Source organism: Camelus dromedarius, chromosome 1 (assembly GCF_036321535.1).
Source record: "Camelus dromedarius isolate mCamDro1 chromosome 1, mCamDro1.pat, whole genome shotgun sequence".
Lineage (NCBI taxonomy): Eukaryota > Metazoa > Chordata > Mammalia > Artiodactyla > Camelidae > Camelus > Camelus dromedarius.
In genome coordinates, this window is record NC_087436.1 from 57141494 (window position 1) to 57154510 (window position 13017).

Sequence of the window (13017 nt, forward strand, 5' to 3'; positions counted from 1 at the left end):
CCAAATCTATTTTTGCCATATTCAGCCTACTTACTTATTTGATGAAGGATCTCAAAAGTGAAGGGAAAAATCATTATTCCAGCAATGATTTGTCATTACAGGTCTGAACTGCCAGAGGCACCAGGCCACCCAAAATCTATATAGCATGAGTCACAAACCAAACAGGTCTTTACTGTGTCTGAATTCCAGTTCCTAATCATGAAGCTGACTGTGAACGTGACAGCATTTAAAGATAAAAGAACTGATTCTGCACAAGGGACATTTTGTTTTGCATATTTCTGTATATTGAGGAAAGAGAGTCATAGAGTATAAAAGATATATTAAAATTATAAGATATATTATAAGTTCACAATTAATATATATTCATATCTAAATAACCTCTAAGCAATAAAAAATTAGAATCATTTTTAAAGCATTTTCCCTTTCAAAACATTTTATATTCCCTATAAAATAAGTAGCAGTTGGACCGATGGATGGATTATGTTGTGGTGCATGATAGGTGCACAAATATTTGTTGACTGTATTGATTGGCTCAAATGGGTATAAGGAAATCTAGGTTCTATGTTCCAGCTTGAACTGCTTGAGAGTAGGTAAATCACTTCACCTAATTCTAGACTAATAAATACATAAATTGTATGATATATTAGAAAATGATCATTGCTTTTGAAAAGAAAAGGGTAAAGCAAGGTTGAGAAGATCAGGAGTAGGGATGTGTGGTTAGGTGAGTGCATATGCTTGACATATATGAGCAGTCAGTAAAATACTATCATTATTATTATTCTGGTTCTTATCTGAAGATGAAAACATTAGGTTGAATGATTCCTAGTGCTTGAAAAATATTTGTGTTCCATTTCAGGATTTTGTGGCTAATGGGCTCTGTTGTGAACTTCTAAGTTTTGTAAAGTTATTGTACTTCTATTTGTTGCTTAAGAATTTTTTGTGTTTATCTTCCTTGTGATTTCTGTAAAACAGTATGACTTTAATAATGTAGGGATTATCAAATTAATTTTAAAAATACACTGACTTATTTAAAATACCATAAACTCAAATAAAAATTTTGGTATACTTAAGAAGAAATATATAATAGTATGAGAGAGTTTTTTGTCAGGTCAGTTTCCTTTAAATCTTATCTTTTGGGTCTTTGATTCATGATTTTTTTAAGTTTTTCAACAAATACTGGCACACAGCCTTATCCTAACACATTCCTGTTTGAAATGAACATAGTTCCCATTATTGTCTTGGAAACAAACATTTACAGCACATATGTTAGGACCTGTCCCCAAAGATTGTTGAACATCATTAGAAGCAGGTGTTTTGCATTGCTATAAATTATAAACTAGAATCCATACTATCAGTCCCAGATGAGTTTCTACATGAATATTAATTTTTTTAAATGAAGGGAAGAAGAAAAAGAAAAGTCCTCAAATGCTTAAACCAGCTTAATCATCTATTAGAGGACTTGAGAAAGGGTGATAAAATGTATGTTGTTTCTATAGCAATCTTACTATTCCTTTGCCTGCACAGGTATCTAGATTCCAGCATAGTAAAATGTACTAAGTTCTAAATACTCTGATGTTCTTATAATCTTTAACTCCTTCTATTCATTTTAGCTGGTGTAAATTATACTTTTATGGGTTCCATAAGCTTTAATAGAAAAATTTTGGTATTTTAAAATAGATGTGTACTATTATCCACACGACAAATTAGCCTCCAAACATAGTCAGTTAAAACAACAAATATTTATTATTTCACATTGTTTCTGAGGATCAGGAATCTGGGAGTGACTTAGCCAAATGATTCTGGCTCAGGGTTTCTCATGAGATAGCAATCAAGTTTTTATCTGAATCTGCAGTCATTTCAAGACTCAAGTAGGACTGGAGGATCCACTTCCAAACTCACTCATGTGGTTATTTGCAGGCTTCAGGCCCTTACTGATGAGCCTGGCTGTGGCAGCTAGCATCCCCCACAGCAACTGATCCAAAAGGAGAGTGATTGAAGTGCCTTTTATAACCTCGTATCATCCTGCCATGCCATCACTTCTGCTGTATTCTGCTGATCACACAGACTAATCCTAGTACAATTTGGAATGAGAACTAGGAGGCAGGGATCACTGGGGGCCTTCTTGAATCATTGGATATATATATATTATATTTATATATATATAAAATTAATTGTTTAATCTTCCTAGCTGACTGCCAAATTAGAGTCTAAAGACATTACACCAAACTTTTTTTTTTTTTTTTTTTTTTTTTTTGGTGGAGTGTTTGGGCAAACAACTATTTCTAACCATTTTTACCAAGAGACCAGCTTTGGATTGGCTTTTCCCTTGCAGAAAGATTGTAATACAACTTTGACACATACATCATTAAATTATCAGAAAACACTTTAAAAATAATCCTAAAGATGAGAATTAAAGGAATTTTATAATCTTATGAAGAAATTATAAAAAATTTAAACACAAAGCTGAAATTAAAGGAATAGTAATAAAACATGTTTGATAGGAGAAAGAAAAATCCAAAGCTTTTCTTTATTGAGATCATTAAAACAGAACCTGACCACCAAAAAATGAAAGAAAACAAAGGTATACACGGTTAGACATAATAAAGGAGATATTACCTCAGATCAGGAGGTAGAAAAGAAATTATGAGACCATTATGTGAAACTTCAAATTTGAAAATGTGGTTCCAAGTTTGAAAACCTAGGAAAAAATGGATTATTTATGGAGACCAATGGTTTTCAAAATGTGGCCCCTCAGTGAGCAGCATTAGTATCACCAGGAAACTTGTTAGAAGTAAAATTTTCAGACCTGCTAAATCAGAAACCCTAGGAGTGGGATGTATGAATCTGTGTTTTAACAAGCATGCTACAGTATGAGAGCCACTCAAAGAACAATTGCCATAAAGGTGATCGGAAAAGTGATTTAAACTCTGACATTAAAAAAGAGACTTGGATCAAGTGAGTTCACAGCTGTTTTATCTAACCTTTCAAGGATACATCAACAGTTTTAGAGGAAATTTCTAAGCGTTAGAAATATATTGGGGGTGAAAAAAAGAATGATCACAGAGGAGGATGTGATTGGGTGACTACATCAGGAATTTTGGGGAGTGCTAGTGATGTTCTGTTTCTTGACCTGAGTGGTTATTTGCTTTTTAATTATTTTTAAGCTGGACATATGTATAAATATAGGTAGGCTGATTGATAGATCATTTATGTTCTCTTCTGTGTATTTATTCAATCCATATTTATTTAGTGCCTCCTATGTGAAAGACACTGTTTCAGGCACTTGGATACTTCAATAAAAAAAACAATGTTCTCTGTCTCATGGAGCTTACATTATAGTGGGAAAATATCAGTAAATACTGTAACAAGTTTTATCATAGTTTAAGGTGACAAGTCTATGGAAAAAAAATAAGGTCGAGTAGTTAAGGGGACAAGGAGTGCTAGGATGAAGGTCTCATTGTTAAAATGAGATTTTATCAAAGACTGGAAGATGAGGTGGTGAACCAGAAGAGTGTCAAGGAGAGGCCAAGTGAACAACTAGTGAAAAGCCTTAAAGTAGAAACATGACTGGTATTTTAAGGAAGATCAGGGAGGCCAGTGTAACTGGAGCAGAGTGGGTGGCAAGAAGAGAAGTTGGGAAAGAAGGTAGAGAGCTAATTGGACCAGATCCTGTAAGGCCTTGTAGGCCGCTGTAAAGTTTTCAAACAGAGTGTAAGAGGGAGTAATTGTAGGGTTTGGTTGTAGAAGTTATATGCTCTGACTTACATATTTGGAAGTATCACTCTAACTACAGTATTAAGAATAAACAGAAGGGTAGAAGCATGAAGACCACTTAGGAGGCTTCCATTGCATTGCTGACCATTGCAGTAATTTAGGCAAGAGATATTGGATTGGACCAGGGTGACAGCAGAACAGGTGATGAGAAGTAGTTGGGGACGTGTTGTAAAGGTATAGCCAACAAAATACCCTGACAGAGTGAAAGTGTGGTATGAGAGAAAGAGAAGGATCAGGGAAGAAAAAACAATGCCTCATTGTTTTTGATCTGAGCAACTGAAGTATGGAGTCACCAGCAACTGAAATGAAGAAGGCTGAGGTTTTTTTTTAGAAGATGAATGTATAGCTTGCAATTAAAAAGTTTATTAAATAGCACATATAATATTATATATTTTTGTACAATTATAAATGTACATACACACATACCAGGGAGATGTATGAAAGGACGGGCTCAAAAAAGGCCAAACTTGGAAGGGTCCTGAAGTATCATTCTAAAGAAAAAGTGAGGAAGTACAGAATAGTGAGTACATTGGGCTTATGTGTCAATAACAGGGTGGGAAAAACAATATTTATTTGTGTTTGCTTGTATGTGCGTGAAGTACCTCTTAATTTTCTGGTGTCATTAGTTGCTTATAGGAAGGGCAACTGACTGGCCAGGGGACAGGACTAAAAGGCAGGTTGTTTTACTGCCTACTGTTGTTTATCTGCCCAACACTGAACCATGTGCATGTATTATCTGTTCAGAACTACTTAATTAATAAGTAAAAATCTTATTTCTAATGTTGGTGGAAATGAAAGGAAGGGTGTATTCTCATATTATTAATAGAAATGTGAATTACACAGCTTTTTTGGTAATGCAGTATGATGTCAATTATAAATAAAAGTACATATATAAATATATATTGTATATATAAATGAGTACAAACAGATACACACACACACACACACACACACACACACACACACATACATACACACTTGAACTCAGCAATTCCACTACTGGGATCTATATTACAGAAATAAAAAAACCAATATGTAGGAACACAGTACAAGAATGTTTATTGCACTATTGAAAATAAGATGACTGCTTGCTTATATGCAAGAAACACAAAATGTAGGACAGTATCTCTATAACCCTATATTTTGGCAAAACCACACATTCGCACTCATATATGTATGTGTATATTAGTATTGTATATACATGTTTATGTATATTTGCATGTGATGACCTGAACATGGGGATAAAAATGGAAGGCTATGTTAATTTGAGAAGAGGGGCAGGTTAGAATACTGGCTAGAGGATGGACTATAGAGTCAGACTGCCTGGGTTCAAATGTGTCCCTGCAACTTAACACCTGTGTGACCTGAGGCAGGTTACTTTATCACTGAATATGTCCGTGCCTGACTTACTGCATGTGGACAGTGTGTCCACCATATGGGATTGTTGATATGTATAAAGCACTCTGAACAGTTCCTGGTAATGGTAAGTGTGTAAAGTGTTAGTCCTAGACTTTTTTTTCTATAACATTGGTTGTTGCTGCAAGATGAGGGAGGGATGTGGGGAGGGCAGCAAATACCAAAAACAAACAGTCAGCACTAGGGAAAAAAATCTAATGATTTTATGAAACAATTAATACATTTCTATAAAGTTACATACATGTGTGTATGTATACATACATAAAAAATTGGCATTTTCTCTAACGTGATTTATAAGAATAAGGAGAAAAATGAAAGTAATTTTTATACATTAAAGGTAATTAATATATGTTAAATAGAGTTATAGAAGCAAAGGAGTGTGCCACAAAATTCAAAATTCTGGAATGTCACTAAAAAATCAGGATTAATCTGAGATTCCTAGTGAGAGTTGGTTGGTGGGATTCTTTTTACTTCATTCTTTTATGTTTTGTTTTGTGCAGTCAGATACGGGCTTACATAAGAACATAACAAAAAGAAATGGAAACTCAATGAGTCAGAGTGAATTTGCTCAGCTCAGATCCTGTGATAAATGCTCATGTTATTTTATTCAACCATATGTAAGCATGTACATCCATATATTAATATACACATATATATTAGGTGGATGTCATGGTTTTGCAAAAATGGGATTATAGAGATATTTACCTGCATTTTGCATTTCTTGTCAGAATTACTGCTAGAATGCTTTCCATGTCAATAGCTCTAATTCATTGTTTTCAGTAATTGCATAATATTCCATGGTGCATATATGTCATACCATTCTTTCTTTTTAAAGAAATCTTTTTGGGTTTTTTTGGGGGGGGTAACTAGGTCTATTTGTTTATTTATTTATCATTAATTTTTTAAATGGAGGCACTGGGGATTGAACCCAGGACCTCATGCATGCTAAGCACACATTCTACTGTTGAGCTATACCCACTTGCCCTGTACCATTATTTCTTTAAAGGAGAACATTCCACAAAGTGAGTGTTTTAAAGGGTTGCTCTTACTCACTGTCCTTGACCCAGTTGCACCTAGAAGCTCCTGGGCAAGAGAACTCCCCATGATTGCTTCATAGCAGATCTAATTATTGCTTTGGGATAGCTCTTTTTCAAGTGGGAAAAGAATCAAGTATTTGGAAATAATAGCTGAAGTCCATAGGAATCATGATTATAAGGATTTTGGAGGTTTCTTGGTTTTGAGAAGTACCTTAAAAAAAAAAACTACTCAATCTGTCTAAAACACAGGTCTTACCTTGTTGTTTTAAAGTTTAAAACTCGTTAATGACTTCCATTGCCCTTAGAAGATCCAAAGTCCTTAAAACAGCTAATTAGGCACATCAAAACCTTTTTCATTTTCTCCAGCCGTATCTCCTTCTTTGCACTCAATTCTTAAACCATTCTGAACTGTGGGAAAGTTACCTTGGAAGCTTGATGGTGTCACTCATTTCTGAAATTTTTCATATACATTTTTTCTTTGAACTACCCTACTTGTTGCTTCCTTGATTTCTGTTCATTTTTCAAGCCTTAGCTTTGACATCACCTTTGAAATGCCTTAGCCTGACTGTGGTGCCTGTTGAGGTCTCCCTGCTCTGTGCTCCCACAATGCCTGTAATATTTTAATTATTTATTCAATTATACATTTTTCCTGAACTTCTATATTCTGGAGGTAGTATCTGTTGCGTATTTTCACTGCCTGTCACATGAGGTGCTCAATAAAAATTTATTGAATGAATGAATGCATAAAAAACTAAGGCTGCTAAGAAGAATGTAAGTAAAGCTGATCTGGAAACCTGATTAGGCCCAAGGATGTAACAGTAAAAAGTCCTGAGGAAATGAAGAGATGATCTGTCCAAATGGCTAAAGGTCATCTTGAGGTCAGTGATTAGCAATCCATGCTAAAGAAAATTTTAAATCTTTCATAAAATGATTCAGCAGTATTCTGTAATTAAAATAACCAATGACAGCAACATTTTATAAGTATGGTCCAAGCAGAGGCCAGAGTATTAATATCACATTAAAACATTAATACAGAGCAAAATTCAATACAATTAGTTTTAAATCACTTAAATTATAGAAATACAAGTACCATGAAATAAATTATAAGACAGTCTCCATGATAACATTTCCAAGAAAGAAGACCAGACTGTAATATATAAACATATAGTATTTAAAAAATAATCTTCCTTAATCAATTAGATAAATAATTGACTTACCATCTTCTCATAGTATGATTAATAACAATTATTTTTAGTAGAGGATATATGTTCTGTAATATTTCATAAACATGTTGTTAAATTGTTAATAACTCATGTTTTTGAATTGTTAATACATTTTCGTTCACTTAAACATTGAATGGATAAAATTTTTGAAAACAGCTTTATTGATATGTAATTCACATTTCATGTAATTTACACATTTAAAGTGTACAATTAAATTTTTTTTACTATATTCGCAGGGTTGTGCAACCATCACCACAATCTAATTTTAGAACATCTTCTTCCCTGAAATAAACCCTGAACCCATTGCTGTTGCTTCCCATTCCCTTCTCTCTTTCCTCCAGCCCTAAACCACAGCTAATCCACTTTGTGTCTCTATAGATCTGCCTATTCTGGACATTTCATGTAAATGGAATTATACAATATGTTGCTTTTTGTGTCTGTCTTCTTTCACTTAGCAAATGCTTTAAAAAAGTTTATCCATTCTATAGTATGTATCAGTATTTCTTTTTTATCATCAAATAACTCTATATTGCTTAGTTATACCACCTTTTATTTATCCATCAATTGTTGGACTGAATAAACTTTAGAAAGCATGTTTGAGCAAATTACCCTAATCCTTAGCTACAAAAGAGTTTACTGTGAGAGCAGATCCATCTATAATGTGGAATTAAGGGTATAGCTCAATTGGTAGAGTGCATGCTTAGCATGCATGAGGTCCTGGGTTCAATCCCCAGTACCTCCAAAGAGTAAATAAATCAACCTAATTACCTCCCTCAAAAAGTTTTTTAAATAATCAATTGATTACCAAAACACACTCTAATCTGGGTTGGTTTAAAAGAGTTTGTGTGATAAAAATTTCTGGGACAAATACTTTTCTATACAAAAACTAAGATTCTGTGGTTTCTAAGATATGCCTCTTCACCTCACAGAAATGATGTGAGGACAAAGTGATATAATATAATGACCTGTGTGTAATGTTTTAGGTTCAGATTGGAAGCTAGAGTGGTTCTATCCTGCAGTTCTTTCAGGCTGTCCCACCACTCCTCCTATTAACTGCAGCAGATCCTCCACTCCCTAGATTCTTCCTCAGTTTGGTGATCCTTGAGTCCACTCCAGATCTTAGGTCTTCCTGTACTCAGCCACCATCTGCCTTCTCTACCCAGCACTATGACTCTTTGACCTTGCTAGATAAAGTTCCCTGTGGTGTTGATCGGTGCCTCCAGAAATATTTCATCTTCAATATTGCTGGGGGAATCAGTGCCAATGGAAAATCCTTTTACAGTCTTAGGACTTTACAGTCTTAGGACAGTTTTCTTTTTCTTTCCTGTTTTCTTTGTCAGGTATTTTAAACATATTTAAGCTATCTTCAGATACTCTTTAAGTCGTGAATGAATCACAATGAATCACACTCTGCAGAATTATTGAGAAAATTCTCCTGAATAAGGAAGAATTTACCTACTACTTTATCTACATTTAAATCTACTCTTGTATTTCAATGTTCTTGATCTGTGTTCTTGATTTCTATCTCTTCAGGGATCTTGTTTCTTCTCTTGTCTACAGCTTCATCATGTTCCTATTTATTCAGTCATTAGCTCTTTTAAAAGAAGTCTACCCAGATTCTTTCTTTTCCTCCTTTTACTCTTCAAACCACTGAGTTTATGGATCATTTCTTTAAGAGCCAAACATAAAACCCTCACCTTCCCTTTTCTCGCTCTCCTCACTCCTCCCTGGATAGGGCACAGAGAAGCTAGTCTGTGCTTCCCTAACTCTCGTCTGTGTATTTTCCCCACTAAACTGTAAGACAAGAATTTCTGGAGACAGGAATTATGTCTTGTTATCTTTGACTCACCAGAGACCTCGTTTGTTCTTGGCACATAGTTGCTGAGTGGAACGTAGGGTTGAGGAGGGGAAGCTGCCAAATCAGAAGAGATACTTAGCCTTGCTTAAATCAGATTTGTATATGTTATTAATACAAATATTTTAGAAATTGTATGTTGTATGGGAAGTTCACAGAGAATTGTTAATGTCCTCACTGTCCATGATATGTTTCTGTTTATCAGAGTTCTCTTAATAGCTTTGCCTGGTATTAGCCAACAACAATATAGTATTATTAGTCCTAATTTCAGTTATTTAAAAAAAATGTTGGCCACAGCTTTACTTCTTTAATTTGAATCTGGCATCTTGTAGGCAAGTGGCTTTCAATTGGGGATTCACATCACTTACTGATGAAATTTTGTGAAGTAAAGGAAGTAATCATCATACAGATGATTAAGACCTACTCCAGACTTACAGAATCCTTTTACTTGATATTCTTGATATAGTCTTGGTATATCTTCTAACTCTATATGCTTAGTGTATTCATAGTATATTATGTCTCAGAATTATTATATACTGTATCCAAAGTTTTTTTCTTATAAAGATTGTTTAGTCATTTTCATAAATTAGATGTGATATACATGCTTTTTTGAAAATAGGTTAATCATTATGTTTATAGACATTTTTTTCTGGATTGATTTTATTGTTTGATTTTGCATACCACAGAAGCAACCAAATTTCTCTGTCAGTTGCACTGTTCTTGTTAAGAACTCTTATCTGACCTTTCACTTTGGAAAAGTATTAGTAATAGTTCAACCACAGTCATTTTAAGTGTGTCATATACAGATAGTTTCTTGTTTTTCTCTAATGCTTCCCTGAAAGCTCTTACAATCAGCTACAGGCCTGAATACTTCATCAGCAAAGGACTGTCTCAGTGCTCTGTGGAAAAGGATGATGCCAGGTATTACTGGGTACAGGCTTCTGGTGGTATTGCTTAAAGAACTTTGACATCATACCAGTGAGCTAAGTCAGGGTTTCCAGAACTCAAGTTAAGAAGCAGAGGGTGTAAGAAACTGCTAGCCCTAGATCAAGCAGTGTAAGAATTAATTACATAGGATTAAATGAACTAATGAGAGATGATTATAGTGTTTGTTTGGAAGATTGTTAATGTTTAACAATTTAGTAGACTCTGCTTTTTAAAACAAAAATAAAACACTTGTAAATGATCTTTTTCTTCCCGTTTAGCTCTCTAGAATTTGGAAACTATTATAGAGTATGCTTATTTTAATACCAATATAGTTATTTTCCTAGATTCAAAAATAATCTGTCTTCTTTGTTACCAGAGCATAATTGGAAACATTGGTCATGCAACTGAGACCTTGCTTGGAGTGTCATATTTGAGAATGATGTTCGTTTAATCTGTATAACCAGGTACTTTTAAGGAAATAAGATTGACTTTATGGAGCAATGCTTACAAATTCCTGCTGAGAAAACTAGCCTGGTACCTGGCTATGGTGTTCCTTGCCTTATAGGTGACTAAGGAAGTTTACTTCCTGGCAAGCCCAGACACCTTAAGATATTTGGGGGATTTTGAGAGTAGAGGAATTATCCCAAATTTATAGCTACTGCTGGTGAAATCTAATATCAGTCTCTTGACTTGGCTTCCTAGTCTCAAGAGGCCTTTAAAAGTCTGATCTGATATTTCACATGAAATTTCCAGCAAAGCAAATTTAACAAGGCCCAGATAGTAAATTACCGTTTTCACTACACCTATGTAAATAATCAGGCTAACTCTAATTATGCCAGTTTTATTTTGTGATCAAGAATAATCTTTGTTATTATTTTTGAGCAAAAGGTAGGTAATGTAGAAATTTTGTGCTTCAGTGGAAAATTGAAAACATCATTTATAGCACACCCTTACCAGTTATCAGATGTAAGCCTAGTTCATGGTTTCCATCTCTTTGCATATCTCTTTGTAAATTATAGGTAGCTGATTAATATGCAAATTCTGTCTTGTCTGGCCGAGATTTAAATGACTTCCACCCCATTCCCATGGAGAAATCAATTTGGGTACCTACCTGTAAATTGGATTTGATTTAGTAACACCGATAAATTTGCCAATCCCTACCAAGTTTTAAATTTTACAAGTTTCCTTTGACATCTGGCTACCGTTATCCAAACTGTTTCCAGTTTTTCTTCCTTCTGCCTGACTGCATTATGGGGAACTGACACCTGACTGCTCAAATCCTCAGGACTCTAGGCTGCCTAGCAGCCGACCCTTTCTACAGAATCAGAAGAAGCCTTTCCGGCTGAAACCTGATGACCTGATATAAACCTCGAAGGACTCTGCAGCAGTCCATGTGTGGGCTGGATTTCTCCCTTAACAAGTGGTTGTCTGGACCACCAAGGAAGTCCAGAGAAACTCTTGGGCTACATGTGCCCTTATTATGTAAGGTGAAGCCAAGACTGTGGACAGCAACACCAAGAGCATTGGCACCCTAGCTCAGAGCGTGAAACTCAACAAGTAGTGCTGCACAACCAAAAGATTCTCCTCAGCAACCTCTTGGAATCTCCTGGACTGGTTACCTACTTGGGGAGAGGGAAATTTCTCTCTACCCCTCTGTGTTTTGGAACTGGACTAATAATAAAATTGACATAAGATGGAGTAACAGGAGAAAAAGAAACAGATTCTAATTCCTGCGCATGTAGGTCTCAGAGAAATGGGACCTAAGAAGTGGCCAAAGCAGGTAGCTTTTCTATTTTTTAGACAAAGAAACAATAAATTTTAGATTTTGGATGCTTAGTTAAGAATGGAAACAAAGTTTGGGCTTGAGACAGTTAAAGAAATAACAAGGTTTGTTTATACAGGCCTCTCTCCAGAATTCCCTGTCTCTTGTGGTAAGTGTCATTCTACCTCCGGGCGCAGGGAGTGCACCTTTCATATGAGAGATTTCTTTCCTGCTTTCAGGGAGACAGGGAGGAAGGTCAAAGTGTCCCTCTGGCATTAGGTCTTCTTAAGTAACTTTAATTCAAAATAATGTCATGAGGCACACTTTGGGGTGGCCTGCCCAGGGCCCCAGTACCCTCAAGTTTCAACCCTTGGCTCTTTACCTTAATATAAGCTTTTATAGTGACATTTCTCTTTCCTTTTAAGCATCCCTCTTTTAAAATGTGTTGTCATTAAGGCCTCCAGGACTCTAAAACAATTGACCTCTCAACAAATGACTCAATTGATTTTACAGGAATAATGCCAACTAGAACCCTTGAGAGACTATTTCTCAGACCTTGCTTCATCCCAGTCAGGAGGTTGATGATCAGCCCTGAGTTGTTCAGGATGAATGACATTCATTTGTCTTGAACAATTGTCATTGTCTTGATATTGTGGAATATCATCTGAGCCCTGAGTTACTGGAAAGCAGTGACAGCCAGGACCCTTCTGCCCTACTCTTTTATGTTCCAAGAAATGGCTGATATTACAAGACTACGTTAATGTCACATACTCCTAGATAAGACCCATCCCCCTCCTCCCTCAGTGAATCCTGGTTTATCTCTGTAAAACCCTAATGCCGTTTCTTTTTCCCTGAGATGTTCCTTATTAATGAATGATCCCTCTACTACAGTAGCCTGAATAAAACTATCTCCTTAATTGTCAGGTTTGTTTTACCTTTCACACTAGGGTTAGTTATATGAGTTTGAGATCAAAATTGTGGTAGAGCTGAAATGTGGCTTTGAAGAGCAGGACAGTTGTAACT